We start from the raw sequence: 15,138 nt of genomic DNA, 5'->3' as shown, positions 1-15,138 counted from the left end.
ACAGGCCCTCCAGGACCTGCCTCAGGCTGCAGTTTGCTGTGGCCTCCGGAGCCGCTGMGGAGCAGGACACTGTCCCGGCACAACCCACATCAACCGAAATGCTGCCCAAGCCCCACGGGCTGCTCAGACACCTCCACACCTGAGYGCTGCCTGTCCCTGGTTGGTAGCAACCCTCTCTGCTTGCAGAGCATCCGCACTTTCTGTATGTCCTGCTTGCACTGGCTTTACACGACAGAGCAAAGCAAGTCGGGAGTGTGTGGAATAGGGATGGAGAGAGGAAAGAGTGGCAGCGTTTATTCTCTTAAAATTACTTCTAAATGGTGAAATGTGGCTAAAATACAAAGGGCCATTAAAACTGTCCAAAAACCAGGGTGGAAGCGCAGCAGGAACTCCCCTGCCCTTGCCTGCTGGGGAGGCAGCGGTGCCGCGGCTCGCCGTGCTGTGCTGCAGAGCCGAGCTTGCGGCCGTGTTCGGGGCGGCTCGAGCCCCACGGCCCCGCAGCGTGGCCCGGCCTGGCACCAGCACCGTGCCCAGGACCCCGCTGCCAGGAGGGCATGGGGACATGGGGCAGGCAGGAAGCGCTTGGAGGAGGCGATCGGAACCTGTGTGCRGGGAGCCCTTGCCACCGTTTTTCCTGACACCAGAGGGGGTTCTCGGGCTTTTTTCTTCAGCCGGCTGTGCAGAGCACGGCCACTCGGAGAGCCCGGCACCCCAGGGCCCATGGGGACCCCCTGATGGCCACCAGGACCTGATGCTGGCGGGGAAGCAGCCGGCTCCCAGTCCCACCAAGCTGCTGGGAGTCACAGCCGGAGGCCACACGTGGCGGGGCGGTCAGAAGGGAAATTCGGGCAGGGGATGGATGGAGTCATTCTCCCCTCGGGCATCTCCCACCTGATTCCTGCTGCTGTGAAAGGCCAAACCCATCACCCTCAAAACACCTCCTTCCTGCAGGGTGTCCCCTGAGGGGCGATTCAAGATGCAAATTCACTGCTGTCACAGGCTGGCGGTTCTCAGCTCTGCAGGGCCACCAAAGCAGAGGGTGACCCAGCCCTTCAGCACCCAAACTGCCYCTCTCTGAGCAGGTACCCGAGCACAACAGCAACCGCCGTGTCCCTGGGCCAGGTGTCTCTGTAACATGCCCCAGTCTCACCTTGTCACTAACAAGACCTGCTGAAGATATGGGAGGTAACRGCAAAAGGAGACGGTGTGGGGTAGCAGTGCAGCTCTTACAGACTGTGTTAGAGCCTGGGGAGGACAGGGGGAACTGAAATATTAAAACTACCCTAGATTATTCATTAAACATCAATTATCACCATTACCTTTACTGTCAGATGTTTCAGCGTTGCTGTTCAGCCCTAGGAGAGGACGTATTTTCAGGTGAGTTTCCCAGGGAAGAGAGCACTTGGGGTCATGCAGTCTTGTGGTCTGTCTGTCCTCGCCAAAACAGGACCCGGCTTCTTCCTCACAGCCCGAGTTCACAGGGGTCTGGGAGCAGCCCTGGGGGAGCAGATGAGACCTTGGCACCAGGGAATTAAGTCGCTAGATGAAAACCCACAGGAAACAAGGTTCCCTTCATGCTGCTGCTTGATGTGTTTGTTTTCATATGTATCTGCCAGCCATTAATTGACTATCTATTAAACATTATTTTATTAGCTCAGCCGTCCATTATCTGTCCTTTGGCAGCGTTATAAAGTTTGCATAACAAGTTGTGCTATAAGAATGAAATTAGCCTCATTTGCTAAGCAAATGTTCCAAGGTCCTAATTCCAAAATAAGATCTAATTTCCCCTCACGAGAACCTAAGGCAAAGGTAAATTGATATTAACTGTAAAGGCAAACACAAACAAGAACTTATTATTTATCATTAAAACATATTAAAAAGGCTCTTGAGCCCTAAAAGCAAAAGTTGGGTGCTGTATAAAAGAATCATGTTTCTGAGATGTATCAGTTCAATAATTAAAACAGCATCTATGAAATATAGATGTAAGATATTAATAAATTAAATTAAATTAAAGGCACCAAAAGCCAATTATCTTGTAAAAGATCTCTGATAGCTAAACTAATGAGATGTAGAAAGATTAATTTAGATCCCCATTTTAGGAGGTGATTATAAATTGCTATAATGCCACATCCAGTTTCTTGTTATTGAAACTTGTGAAATATATTTGGAAGAGCTTTTAAATATTCAGAACGAGGTAGAAATTAGAAATGAGTTGGAAATAATTAAAAATTAGCTGTCTTCTCACATTTCAGCTTTGATCCTATTACATCTTCTAGTTTACAAAGCTTCAGATGTCTCTCAGTACTGATCTGCAGGGACCGTGGGGTTTATAAGCAGGGACTTGTGTGTTTTAACAGCCGCACCCAGGAGAACTTCAAGTACTTCTTCTTATTGCAGATATCTGGGGACTCGTTTCTCTGCAGGATGGCTCTCGCAGAGGCTAGAGTGTGTCCTGAGAAAGGACTCTAGGAGCTTACCTCCTGATGCATCCGCCCAGGAAACCCCGGGAGAGCGAAGCCAGCAGGGAAGCAAAGACCATCGCTCAGCTTCTGCAGGCTACTRAGCTGAAATCAAGGGCCAAGTTCCAGGTTGCTGGTGGGACAACATGGGCTTGTGCAGTTTAGCCTTGCCATTGTCCATACCTGGCCCCAGGGTTTGTAATAATTCTGCAAGGCCTCAGCACCAGAGCTGGCCAGCCTTGCTTGGCCTGGAGCTTTGCATGGGTTTGCGTGGCTGCAACTGCAATCATCCAACAACTCGGGGGCCCTCAACTCCCTGCGTTGAGGGCTGGTACTGCTTTGTAAATGGGGGGCTGAAAGGCCTCCCTTGGGCCCCCCCAGGCTGCAGCATGAAGCAGGCACCAGCGCACCCTTCCTCCCGGCACCGTGAACTATCTCTGACCTGTGAGTAAAAATGCAGTGTAGGGGAGTACGGGCTGGGAATGATAGCAGAGGCCTTGAATCCACAGGCACGGGGTGATACCGGTGGCCCCAGGGCTATAAACAACTCACCAGCAGGCGCTTGCTGGTGTTGCTGGAGGAATGCGACCTTGGGGGCTGGGAACCATCGTGCTGAGGGGCAGCTTGACCAGCAAGGAACAAGTCTCTGGGGCACATAAAGCTCTGCAAGGGAAGCCAGTGCGGAGCACAGGACACCAGGGAGCAGCTGCCACGGAGCAAGGTGAGGAGAGCCTTAGAAAAGGCATGGAAACAGCTCCAGGAGAACCCTAGAGGAGGAGGAGGAGGAACCCCCCATCATCCTGGCAAGGTGGACGACAGGGCTGCACCGTCAGCGAGGCTCTCGCCGGGCAGAGGATGGGTGAGCACAGCACGGGGAAGCCGTAGTGCYGCGGGCTGTGTGTGCGGGTGGCAGCTTTGACACTGATACTGCTAAGGGTTTCCTTCTATCCCCTTTCTAACGCTGAAGATTATGTAGTCTATAATTGCTAGTATCTCAATAAGCGGATTAATGAGAAATCTTTGATCAGACTGTCAAAACTTTTATTCAGAGAAGAAACAGACTCTCTCACCCAAAGTGTTCTCTGCTGGCACCGGCTGCAGGGCATCAAGCCGGTGCAGACGAGACACGGCCGCCTGTGAGCCCTTACGGCCTTGGCACCTCTCGGGGGGCAGCAGGGAGCGAGGCTGACCCACGCTCCTGTAGTCCTGGCGAAGGTCTTGATTAAAGCGTGTTGCCCAATTTGGGGGGCAACTGGAGCAAGCCCTGAAGACTTATTGAAAATCTTGAAGGTAGAGGTCCCAAGGGAGAGAAAGCCCTCTGGCTTCTCCCTAGGGGAGGTACTCCGGGGATCCCTCTAAGCATCTCTGGAGACAGGGACAAATTCCACCCACTTCAGCTGTGGGAAGAATAGTTTTAGAAAGCCCTGTACGTGTCCTTGCATGAGAAAAACCTCTGGAGAGAAGGGAATACTAGGAAAAAAAGTGGAACAACAGCCTGAATTGGGGGGTGCCCCTGCTGTTTTCTCTCAGCCTGACTGAGCTCTAGTTATAGAGCTGGCTTTTCTCTAAAGGAAGGAGAAAAACAGAAAGGTGGAAATACCTTGAGGGGAGCCAAGAAGGAAGGAAAAAATCTCTTTACACTTAGATTAATCACAATTAAAAGTAGTCAATCTACTCTTAAAGCAGGCACTTCTCCCCACGCTTCTGGGAGAAATGACAGAGCTGGGCAACTGGGTTATTCAGTGGGGACCGAATCCCTGGGGACCGAACTCCTGCAAGAGTATCCAGCAGGCAGAGCAGGAGTTTGCAAAATTAAAAGAAACTACCAAGTCTAAACTCTTCTCCCGAAAATTCTTAAAATGTGCCGGTGCGTGGGCCGTGTGGTTGGTGGCCAAGAGCTTAGCAGAAGAAAAGCAGACAGCCCAAGCTGAGATTCAGAACCTGAAGGAGGAGAACGACAAACTGAAAGCTGAGGTAAAAGCGCAGCGATTTAAACTCGAAGAGGGCAAAACCCGCGAAGGCGTCGCAGCTGTAGAACAAGTCAGAAGCGTCTTGCAGTATCAGGAAGTATGTGAACAGAAAAAGGCGATCATGAGCGAAAATCAGCAGTTAAAGGAAAGACTCGCGATCAGTACCAAAGCTGTGGAGGAGGTTCAAGGAGCAATCCGAGTGTTAGTGCAAAACATTCAGACCCTGAAAGAGAAGGGCACAGACCACCGAGCATGTGAGGCCAGGGTGGAAAAGTTAAAAGCGGCACTGGGGGCCAAGCACGGTGTCGTCACGGCCCTTCCTAAAGCTCCCTACAGAGACGAGGACGAGTTTTGGGAGAGGGAAACGTGGGCTGAGCCGGAGGACAGCCCCCCTGTAGAGCAGCACAAGGCTCCCAGCGCCTACGGGGCTGCGTTCGAGGTGCGGGAGAGGTTCAAAGGCCCCGCGGGTGCCCCGAGCGCAGCCCAGGGCGCTGGGAAGAGGGAAGGGGTGGGCATGGAAGAAGGCGTGAGGAGAGCGCAGCCGCAGGGGGACCACGCCCTGAGGCGAGAAGCCCCCGGCTCCGACCTGGCGCCGTTTCAGCTCAAGCACAGCAAGGAGAGGGGCGAGCAGCCAGCCAGGGCCGCCTGGGCCAGGGAGGCCGGGGTGGCCTGCGGCAGGGTGAGCGGTGGCAACAAGGGCAGGAGACAGCCCAGAGAGAGAAACGACCTGGAGGTGCTGCAGAGCGTGGCCTCCTCCAGCGCGGCGCCCCAGTACTCCCCCGGGAAGGGGACRAGGGGCAAGTGGCAGGGGAAGAAGCAGTGGCAGAACAGCAACCCGCCCCAGGCAGCAGCCAGGAACAACGTGGCGAGGAAGGAGTTAAACACAATGCGAGTGGACATATGGAGGCAGCTGCGGAAGCTGGGGGAGGATATGTCCCGCTGGGACAACGCTCCCACTGGCGTTTTGTTGGACCGCTTGCTGGAGATCAGTGGGAGGAGGGAGGAAAGCGGGCCCGGGGCCCCGGCCCTCCCGGTCATAGTCTAGGCTGGCCCGTGCCCCACCTTCCCCGGGCTCGTGGTCACGTCACAGCTGGACCATTGGGGAAGGCCCACAGCACGGGTGGGACTGGGGGACYGGGAACGAGAGCCCTGTGGCTGCTGAGTGCTGCCACGTTGCACACGCAGCACAGGCTGTGCCTGAGGCAGGTAAGAGCACAACAGGCGAGAGCTACAGCCAAAGTTCAGCTGCCATGCAAAAATGACTACAAGTCAATCATCTTACCCCATAAATCTGGGCACAGCCCCAGGGCCCATTGAGCTCTCCTTGCAAGGCAGCAGGCTACATGCCAGGATCTCCCCTGGGGCAAGGATGCTTCTCGAGGTTATCCCTCAAGGCTGAGAGATGCCTGAGCTGCAACAGGTCTGTGGTGAGTGAAAATAGCGTGCTAAAACTTTGTAAACTTCATTGAATTGCCCCCAGGGATTGAATGTGCACATAATCCCTTAGCAATAAACCACTGACCAAGTCTGGGACTAGGATTGGATCCTGTCGCACCCAGACTACTCTGAGGAGGAGTCTGTAAAGCAAGGGAGTCCAGTCTGAATTTCATGCCTCAGCTGGAGGGTCTCCTTGGCAAATTTGCATAATCCTGTCCTCCGTGCAGTAAACAACAGTGTGCCTTGCCCTCGAATCTTGTTAAAACCACTGCCCCATACAAATAAAACATATTACTACCTCTCTCATCTGAGCAAAGTAAATCACTAACTCTGTCAGCACTCTCTTGGCCACAGATGCTTATCAACCACTGTGGTCTATCAGCAGCCTGGGCTGCAATACTTGTAGCAACGATGTGTAGCAGCGAGATGGAGAAGGAACTCGAGGTACGAAGCACCGTGCAAGAAGGTGTACAGGGGTCCTGGGAATGGTGTGAACCCTGCAGATGGAGAAGCGAGGAGAAGAGAGAGTCGCATCTGCTCTGTGGCACCTTTAACATGCTTGCCAGGCAGGTTTGGAACTAACAAGAAAAGCCACGTACCAAGGAATACCTGGCAGATAAAGCAGCCAGATCAAGAGGTTCAAGTAGAGCAAATTCAAAAGATGCCAGCATAGAAGGAGCCATTCACACTTAGCATTGGTGTTAAGTGCAGTAGTGTGTTCTCAAGTAAGTGTAGGGGAATATGTGTCTGAAGGAAATCTAGGAGGGGGTTCAAAAAGAACAGAAAAGAAAAGGGGTTGAAAAAGAAGAATGCTAACCAAGTGCTACCAATAAGTAAAAAGTTGAAAAATGGTGGATTAAGCATGCATATATGAAGGTTGGGGTGGGTGATGATYAATGCTAAAATATCCTAACTGCCTTGAGATGTAGTTCACTTTGAAAACCAACCGTTAGCCCTGGGATGCATAACTTTAATTGATGTGCTAACACCTGCATTTTTTACAGTGAAGAGAAGGTAAAATAAAAAATGATGGAGGGAAACAATTGTTAAAGCAATGCGTTATGTAAAGAGTGCTTATTTAAGTTAAAAAATCAAATTCATCTGTTACAGAGAAGAAATCAGTGAAAAAACACATGGATGGAGTATTGGTAAGCARTTGTTTAAGAATATTAGCTAATGAATTAAAGTTTGGAAGAAAATATGCAATTTATTAGATACTTAACATCATAAAAAAATACTACAGCTATAAATGTTCTAGCTGGGGTAATTAACCCAATCTGGGGTAATTAATAACAATCTTTTGTCTTCTATAGGTAGCACAGAAGAAAAATAATCCATTATAAACCTATGAATATTACTAGTTGCATGTTGCTTAGCTTTTCCTTAGCTATTTTTATTATGTTTTATTATCATATACTTACACATGAAGCCAAAAGTATAATCTCTTTTTTGTTAGATCAGTTGCTGTGGCTGAAGTTCAAATGAGACAAGTTTGAGTAAACTGAGGTAACAAAGAAAAAGTGGATACTATTTAAAAGGGTCTTCACCTCCAAACAAGAGAAACCCCATTTCCTTTTGTGAGAATGGAGATGCACCTTATTATGAATAGTAAACATTGTTAATAGATCACCATATGATTCAATTCCTGAATATGTAACACTGAAAACTTGTAGCTGCGACTGTATATCTACAAAAATATAATATTTTAAGTACTATGCAAATCAAAGATGAATCAGTTAGTTATAGAAATTTCTATGATTAATTATATTCTTAAATTTATCCCTTACAGTCCTAAACATTGTAGCTTTACAATACTGGGACTGGGAAGACGACACCCCCACACTGTGTGGTTTTGAGTGTATTTTAGATCACCTATGTGTAAATTGATGGACTTTGGATGTATAGAAAATGAAAGGTTCCTCACTTATGGCAATATCAAAAACACTGCATACGTGTATGACATGTAATCATGTATTGGTTCAATGAAAAATTTCTATTGGTTATGAAGGAGACAATTAGGTGATTTTTGAAACACACAGCAGGAGTGTTTCTGCACCTGGAGCCCTGCAGAAGTGACAAGGGGCGGCATGGCTTGGCGAGTGTCCTAGGCTGCCTCTTTGGGAGGATACCAGCAAGAGGGGAATCACCTRTATAATTCACATATGAGCAAACAACCAGTTTTTAATCATTGGATGATTGTTTAGATCAAAAATTAAGCAGATGTTAATATGGAATTCATGCTTTGGTTTCTAAGGGGTCTGTAAATGTTTACGGGATCCAACTGTGTTTGTGTGCATACCCAATATCCAAAAATGACTGAAAACAACTCAGTATGTATAAGTTGCCTGACAATATATATATGTAATGTAACTTTAATAGAATATGTAATGTAACTTTAATGGAAAAGTATGATTTGAATTATGCAGTGCTTTTAGAAGTTGCTAGAAACTTTTATTGTTTACTAAATGAAGCCTAGTAGCATTTGGTTTAGGTTTTAAGCAGCTGTTCAGATATCAGAGCAGGTTTTACTAAATCCAGCAGTTTTACTAAACAAGCCACCAAAGCAAGATTTGCAGTACATGGCAAGAATGAGCAAGTTACTCTTAATACCACTTCAGTAGATCATTATGGGTGAAAATCCCTCCATTAGTTAATGAACTTTTGAAGTGGGCTCTACATGCTAAAAGTGGCTGTGTAAATTATTCTGGCTGCCAAATCCAATGTTAAACAAACTGAATAGTGGCTAAACAACAAAGCCTACAACACAGGTCACCCTCAGATGGACACGAGGCAAGACCAGGTAGGAAAGAGCAAACGCCTCCAAGAAGATTGATTGCTCGGTCCTCACGGGGAGCCTTGAGCCACAGGAGGGTTTGCCACATCCTTGCTGGACTCGTGAGCGATAGTTCATTTTCATGGACTCTTGGAAGTGGGACCGTAGGCCTATAGCCCACAAAAAATGATCTTGTGCTGCCAGTAGCAGGCCACAGGCTTTGTAATAACTCTGCATGGGCTCAGTACCAAGACTTGCCAGCCTTGCTTTGCCTGGGTTTGGCTTGCCAGGAGCTTTGTGTGGCCTTGTTTAGCTGTAACAGCAATCGTCCAACAGCCCAGTGGCCCTTACCTGATCCCGCTCCAGGAGTTTGGCTGCAAAGGGGTCCCAGGATGTGAAGGGGTTGGAGCATCTCCCTTATGAGGAAAGGCTGAGAGAACTGGGTCTATTTAGCCTGGAGAAGACTGAGGTGGGATCTTATCAGTGTATTTAAGTATTTGAAGGGAGGATGTGAAGAGGATTGGGTCAAACTGTTCTAAGTGGTGCCCAGTGACAGGACAAGAGGCAACGGGCACAAACTGAAACACAGGAAGTTCCGTCTGAACGTAAGAAAAAACTTGTTGACCGTGAAGGTAGTTAAACGCTGGAACAGGTTGCCCAGAGGGGCTGTGGAGTCTCCATCCTTGGAGATATTCAAAAGCTGTTTGGAGAGGGCAGCATGTCTAGGTGACCTTATTTGAGCAGGGGGGTTAGACTAGATGATCTCTAAAGGTCCTTTCCCACCTCAACCATTCTGTGATTCTGTGAGTTTTTGCTTTGCGTTGCCCATGGYAGGGCTGAAAGGCCTCTTGTCAGCACCACCAAATAAGCTATGTTCCAAAGGGGCTCATGAGCACCTTTTCCTCCAGGCRCAATGCAGCATAGGGGAGCATGCACCAGGGATGATTCAGGCCTTGAATCCACAGGCACGAGGTGATACCACCAGCCCCAGGGCTGTAAACAACTCACGAGCAGTAACTGGTGTTACTGGAGGAAAGCTACCTTGAGGGCTGGCAACTGCCACACYGGGAGGACAGCATGGCCAGCAAGGAAGGAATCTCCAGGGTACATAAAGCTCTGCAAAGAAAGCCAGCGTGTGGCACGGGACACCGGGGAGCAGCTGCCAAGGAGCAAGGCAAGGAGAGCCTTAGAGACGGCCTGGAAACAGCCCCAGAAGGACCCCGGAGGAGGAGGAAGAGGAACCACCACCATCATCTGGGCAAGGTGGATGATGCGGCCACGCTGTCAGCGAAATCTCAGCTGCTGCGACGCCTGCGGCCCTGCTTGCTGCCCGGGGAGGACGTCGGCACGGGCGAGCCTGGGCACCGCCGYGACAGCGGATGGGCGAGTGCATCGYGGCRGAGGTCGTAGCAGYGGGTCTCTGTGGCAGTTTTGGCACCTATATTGTTAAGGGCTTTTTTCTTCTATTACCTTTCCAACGCTGCAGATTATGTAGTCTATGCTTGCTAGTATGACAATAAGTGGATTAATGAGAAATCTTTGATAGTACTGCTAAAACMTTTAATTAGGTTATCAATAAATTGTGTTATTGCTTTTAAAAGGTGTGTTTCTCTGGTCCACATAAACAGCAGCAGTTGTGCTGCAGCAATCCAGGTTTCCACGAGAGAGGTATTTGCCAAGCTGAACTCATCATGGAGAGAAGGACCGGCAGCCCTGGAAAACTGGGCCCACTAGAGCTCCACTTGTAACTCTGTGAGCAGATCCAGTAACTTCTAGTGGGGCTGCCAACCCTTGAGAAAGTCATAGCAGGGAGAGCAGGAGCATTTCATGCTGCAGCTAACACAGCACCTTGAACCACCCTGCAGCAGTGACCATCAGAGACTGAATGTTCCCATTTTGTCAATCAAGAAGGGGTTTAAAATGACTTGTTTTACCTCAGTGACCGACCTTTAAATGCTTTGTCCATCAGTATCTCACAGTATAGCTTTCATGAGCTCACCATTGGTGGAGATCCATCAAGGGCCAGGGTCCCTGGAGCAAACAGAGACAAGCCACCAGTCAAGACAAGAGACTCTGGTTTGGGGGAGAGGGGTGGAAGGGAGCCAGTAGAGGGAGGAATTAGGGAGAAGCTTTCAATATAAAACAAATAACCACAAAACACACACAAAAAGATCCTTTTAACGGTCAAATCTCCAAAAACTCATATTGCAGGGCAAGGCTCACAGCTGAGAAGGTCAGTATTTACAAGAAGAGTTACTCTGAGAACAGCGAAATCCGATTTTCAGAGCAGGTGAGTACCCACACCTCTCACTTGTTCCTGTGAGCAGGAAAGGTGCTCGCTCCAGCTCTGCATAGCTGGCCCTTGATTTCCATGCACAGCACTGAAAAGAGAGACAACAACAGTGCCTGGAGGCAGGCCAGCAGCCTGGATCMGCCTAGGAAGTTTGGCAGAGCCAGGGCATGAGACCTAGTAGGGCTCACTGCTCTCCCTCAAGGCTGTGGATAAACCTCTGCCTCATCACCAGCTAACTCTGCTTCTTTCCCCATTCCTCAGACAAAGATCACCTCACAGGACCACTGTTTTAAACTTCTTTGCAGAGCCTTTTTCTCACCTTTACTTTTAACTCCCCTTAAAGCCTAGCTTAACCACACTTGTCTCAGTGAGGCATGTCAATTTGTGTTGAATATTCCTTTTATCACCCAATTTCCTCYACCTGCCAAGCTGCCTTCCTGACTCAGTCATACTCAAAGTACTGGTCTTTCTCACACACTCTGAAAGCACCAAACATTACCACACACCACCGCACACCCTGATTAATAACTYATCAACATCCCTCCTTTCCTCTTTCTTTCAGACACTTTGACTAGAAAACCTAAAGCTATAATTCACAAACTTTAAAATCCTGGCTTTAGATCTACCTAATATAAGGTACAAAGCATAAAACTATTAACTAGTTCTGAAATTGTCTGTAACACACATGTATCTGGATTGAAGTTTTCAGAAGTTTAAGTATCTATATTAAATGGTAAAACGGTACTCTCAGTTAGGTCTGACACATAAAATMAATTCAGTATCTTCTACCTAATTACAATGAACCAATGAAAATATCTTTTGAAAGAAGGTTGAAAAAGATWATTTATATGAAATGGTGTTTATTTCCTTTCTTCTTTTCTTTGGCAAACATGACAGAGAAAAACAATGTGTGTGAGTGCTCCAGTCTTCCTCTTTCTGTTCTTCTTTTCCTTTTGATGTCTGGATAAAAGGAAGTAAGAAAAGATGACTTCCATAGAAACTCATGCTGCAAATGTTACGCACAGCTCCCGTGTTTATTGCTCCGCAGCACCTTCCATCCCCAATAAAGTCACTCAGAGATAATGAAATGGAAGGTGCTGTAGCAATGCTGTTCTTTAATAAGCCTCCTTCATTCAGTTTACAGATCCAAGCAAGTGCAGGGTCTAACAGCACAAGGACAAGCTGCTTTCATATAGACAGGCCCCAGACTGGCCACTTTTCCTGATCACATCASAAAGTCACATACAAATCATTGTCCACTACATCCCATCTCTTTTAGGTTTCCCAAATCATCTCTCTCATTGAAAAATGTTCCTCTCCCCCACCCTTCAAGGTGCATACAACATTTGTTTTTTTCAGGTGGAATCTCATTTGGTGATTTTTCTAATCTCTAGATATATTCCTAGAAGGGGTAGGAACAAAGAGAAGACAGAAGTTAGCACCAGGTTGGATAAAGACAAAACAGGAGCTRGCACAACCTCTGGATAAGCCCTTGGGTAAGGCTCATGCAGATTTTCCAGTCCTTGCAGGAGCAAGCAGCGATATAAGCCCTTAGCTGCAGGTAACTCCCTGCAGGAATACTGTAAGTATTAAGAATCTTAGCATCAAGAGCCTAATCAGGGTGTCATGATGGAATGGATTCAGTAAACTAATCAGTCTGCCTAGAAAAAAAGAACAGCAACAACAAAAAGCAGAGAAATTGCTAAGATATTTCAACAATCGCTTCTCTCCCCACCCTTTCTTCCCCACTTTCTCTCTGATATTCCCCCTTTCTTCCTCCTGTTTTGAGATTTTTTTTTTTTTTTGTAATTCCTTCAATTTACTTCAAATCTAGTAGCAAAGTCTACTTTTAGCACACCACAGATGATTCAAAAGCAGTAACTGACTCGAGCTGATCTTGTGATGGAAACTGTGTGTTGCTGTGGCTTCTTTAGCCACCAAAATAATATTTTGAACAAATAACTTCTAGGTCTCCCATAGCCCTCTCTTATTCTACAGAAGGTGGAGCCAGAAAAGTGAAGTGACTGCTCGGAGGTTGCAGAAGGTCAGYGGCACAGCTGGACATGGTGCCAAGGCCTCTTCATTTCCAACCTAGGCTGTACTAGCACCCTTGTTCTGACTCTACTTGATGCAAGCAGGGTTTCAACACCAAAGTTTAGTCTGGTGATGGGAAATGCTGGTGCACTGCAGCAGTCAGTGAGGGCCTGCTGGGTTCAGTAAAGCTTGGCCAGGATGTGTTCCCAAGGACCTTGCAGAATTTCCCATCAGGATGACGCTCTCTCCTTCCACAAGCGTAGACTCTTGGTCTGTAGTTGGGACCTGGCTTTATAACAGAACCTAGCTAAACATTTTAGGGCAAGAACATTGATAAAGTGCTTCTAAGTGTAAGGTGACTTTGCTGACAGCAAGGTATTCCAATCTTATGCTTGTTTCTCACCTCCTTTGAGGAAAAATACAGGATAAAGGCAGTCAAGTCAATGTGCAATATTGCAGTGCAACCCTCTGCAGAGAGGGAGATGATTTTTAAATTGGTCCCTGTCAGAAACAGGCAGTAAGTCACATTTATCCTCTGTGTAGGTTGTACACCCCAACTTTTCCAGTCAGAAGCTGGCCCCTGATCTTCCGGCATTCTTCCCCATATTATTTTAATAAGATGCATAAGAATCAGTCAAAGCATACCTGCTGCTGCTGCTTCCCTTCTCATTTGTATCTCAGCCTCATTGTGTCATCTGAACAAGGGGAAKGCTCTTGGGCTGTTTGAAAACAGCAGCTGCTTTGAAAAGCCCCAAATTTGACATCTGCAGCATGGAACCTTGGAAAAATGAAACAAAGCTGCGTTATATTTCCTATAAATACTTCTTTCAGCAACAATCGGTCAATGAGACCAATGGCATCTGTTCTCAAGTACAACATTGCAATAAACTGTGCCTAAATGCAACTTCAGGTGGAAACTGACCTGAGTTTTATTTTAGAAGGCAGATCGTGAACTTAGGATCTGGTCTGAGAACCTGAAGTGACGCAAGTGCAGTTTATCCCAAAGATTATAGGTTGCAGTCCAAGTCCAACGGATTATGCTTCAAGTCAGTCACAAATGCTCATCCTTCCTGAATCCCACTAGCATCTAGTTCAACCTAGAGAAGATTACCTGAAGTTATTCTGTAAGGACAAACCAGATGATGTTCATTGGCAGCTTTCACCAACAAAGATAATGAAATGTGGGCTGTCATGGAAGAAGCAGAAGAGTCTCCATATAAATATTAAGAAGTAAGACGATTTTTGCCCTGGAGAGGAGCAGTAGGGAACCACACTGGAGTAAGAAGCCATTAACAGAAAGTTAAAAAAAAAATTGCTTTTTAATCTTTGATTTCTTTGTTATTATTATCATTATTATTAAACACAGGAAATTTGTTTCTTGACTACTTGATGTCTTTCCAGCAGTCATACGATCCTCTGGAGAACAAGCAGGTAAGAGGGAATAAAAATACAAGTAAAGATTGCTGTAGGGGTAAAAAAACAAAAACAAATACAACCAATCAAAGAAAAACCTGTTTTTCTAAACTTTTGAGAACATCTATTTGTCTTGAAGCACTGGTGTTCTTCTCAGGGAAAGGTTCTCTACTATAAGGGCAGGATGCCCGCCCCTTTCAACTAAAGATTAGAAGAGGGGACTAGGCAAAGGGCAAGTGGAGMAGGCAGGAGCCCATCTCTCAGCTGGAGTGACCTGCAGTGACTCCATGAAAGACCCGCCTGCTCCTTTTTGGCTCCCAAGCAATAAATAATCTGCAGGTTGCCCAGTTTTGCTTTGTGTTTTACTCCCCCAAATTTCTGGAGCTCAAAATTTATACCTAGTTCCTTGTCCTGTCACGAGATACATCAAAAGACAGGGCTGATAACACATGGTGCCTGGCACGCACCCAGCTCTTAACATTTTCCAAGCACAAACACTATCACAACAGGCACATCCCTCTGCACGGCTAATGAAGGGGAAGGGAGCAGAGGGTGTTGCAGATGATCCCAGGAGGCAAGCTAGCACCGAGCTGGGTTTAGACCATCCCATAAGGGTCAGCTCAAGGATAATATTGGAAACAAGTGCAACAGCATTTCCTAGGCAACAGAAATCTTCCCAACAGAGCTGTGGGGAAGACTAGTGCTTAGCAAATGAGCCGGACTCAGCCCACATGGATATGCAAAGAAATCCTTGCATGC

This window comes from Nothoprocta perdicaria, unplaced genomic scaffold, assembly GCF_003342845.1.
Source record: "Nothoprocta perdicaria isolate Ctin4 unplaced genomic scaffold, notPer1 scaffold_51, whole genome shotgun sequence".
Classification (NCBI taxonomy): Eukaryota; Metazoa; Chordata; class Aves; order Tinamiformes; family Tinamidae; genus Nothoprocta; species Nothoprocta perdicaria.
This window is presented reverse-complemented; position numbering follows the sequence as displayed.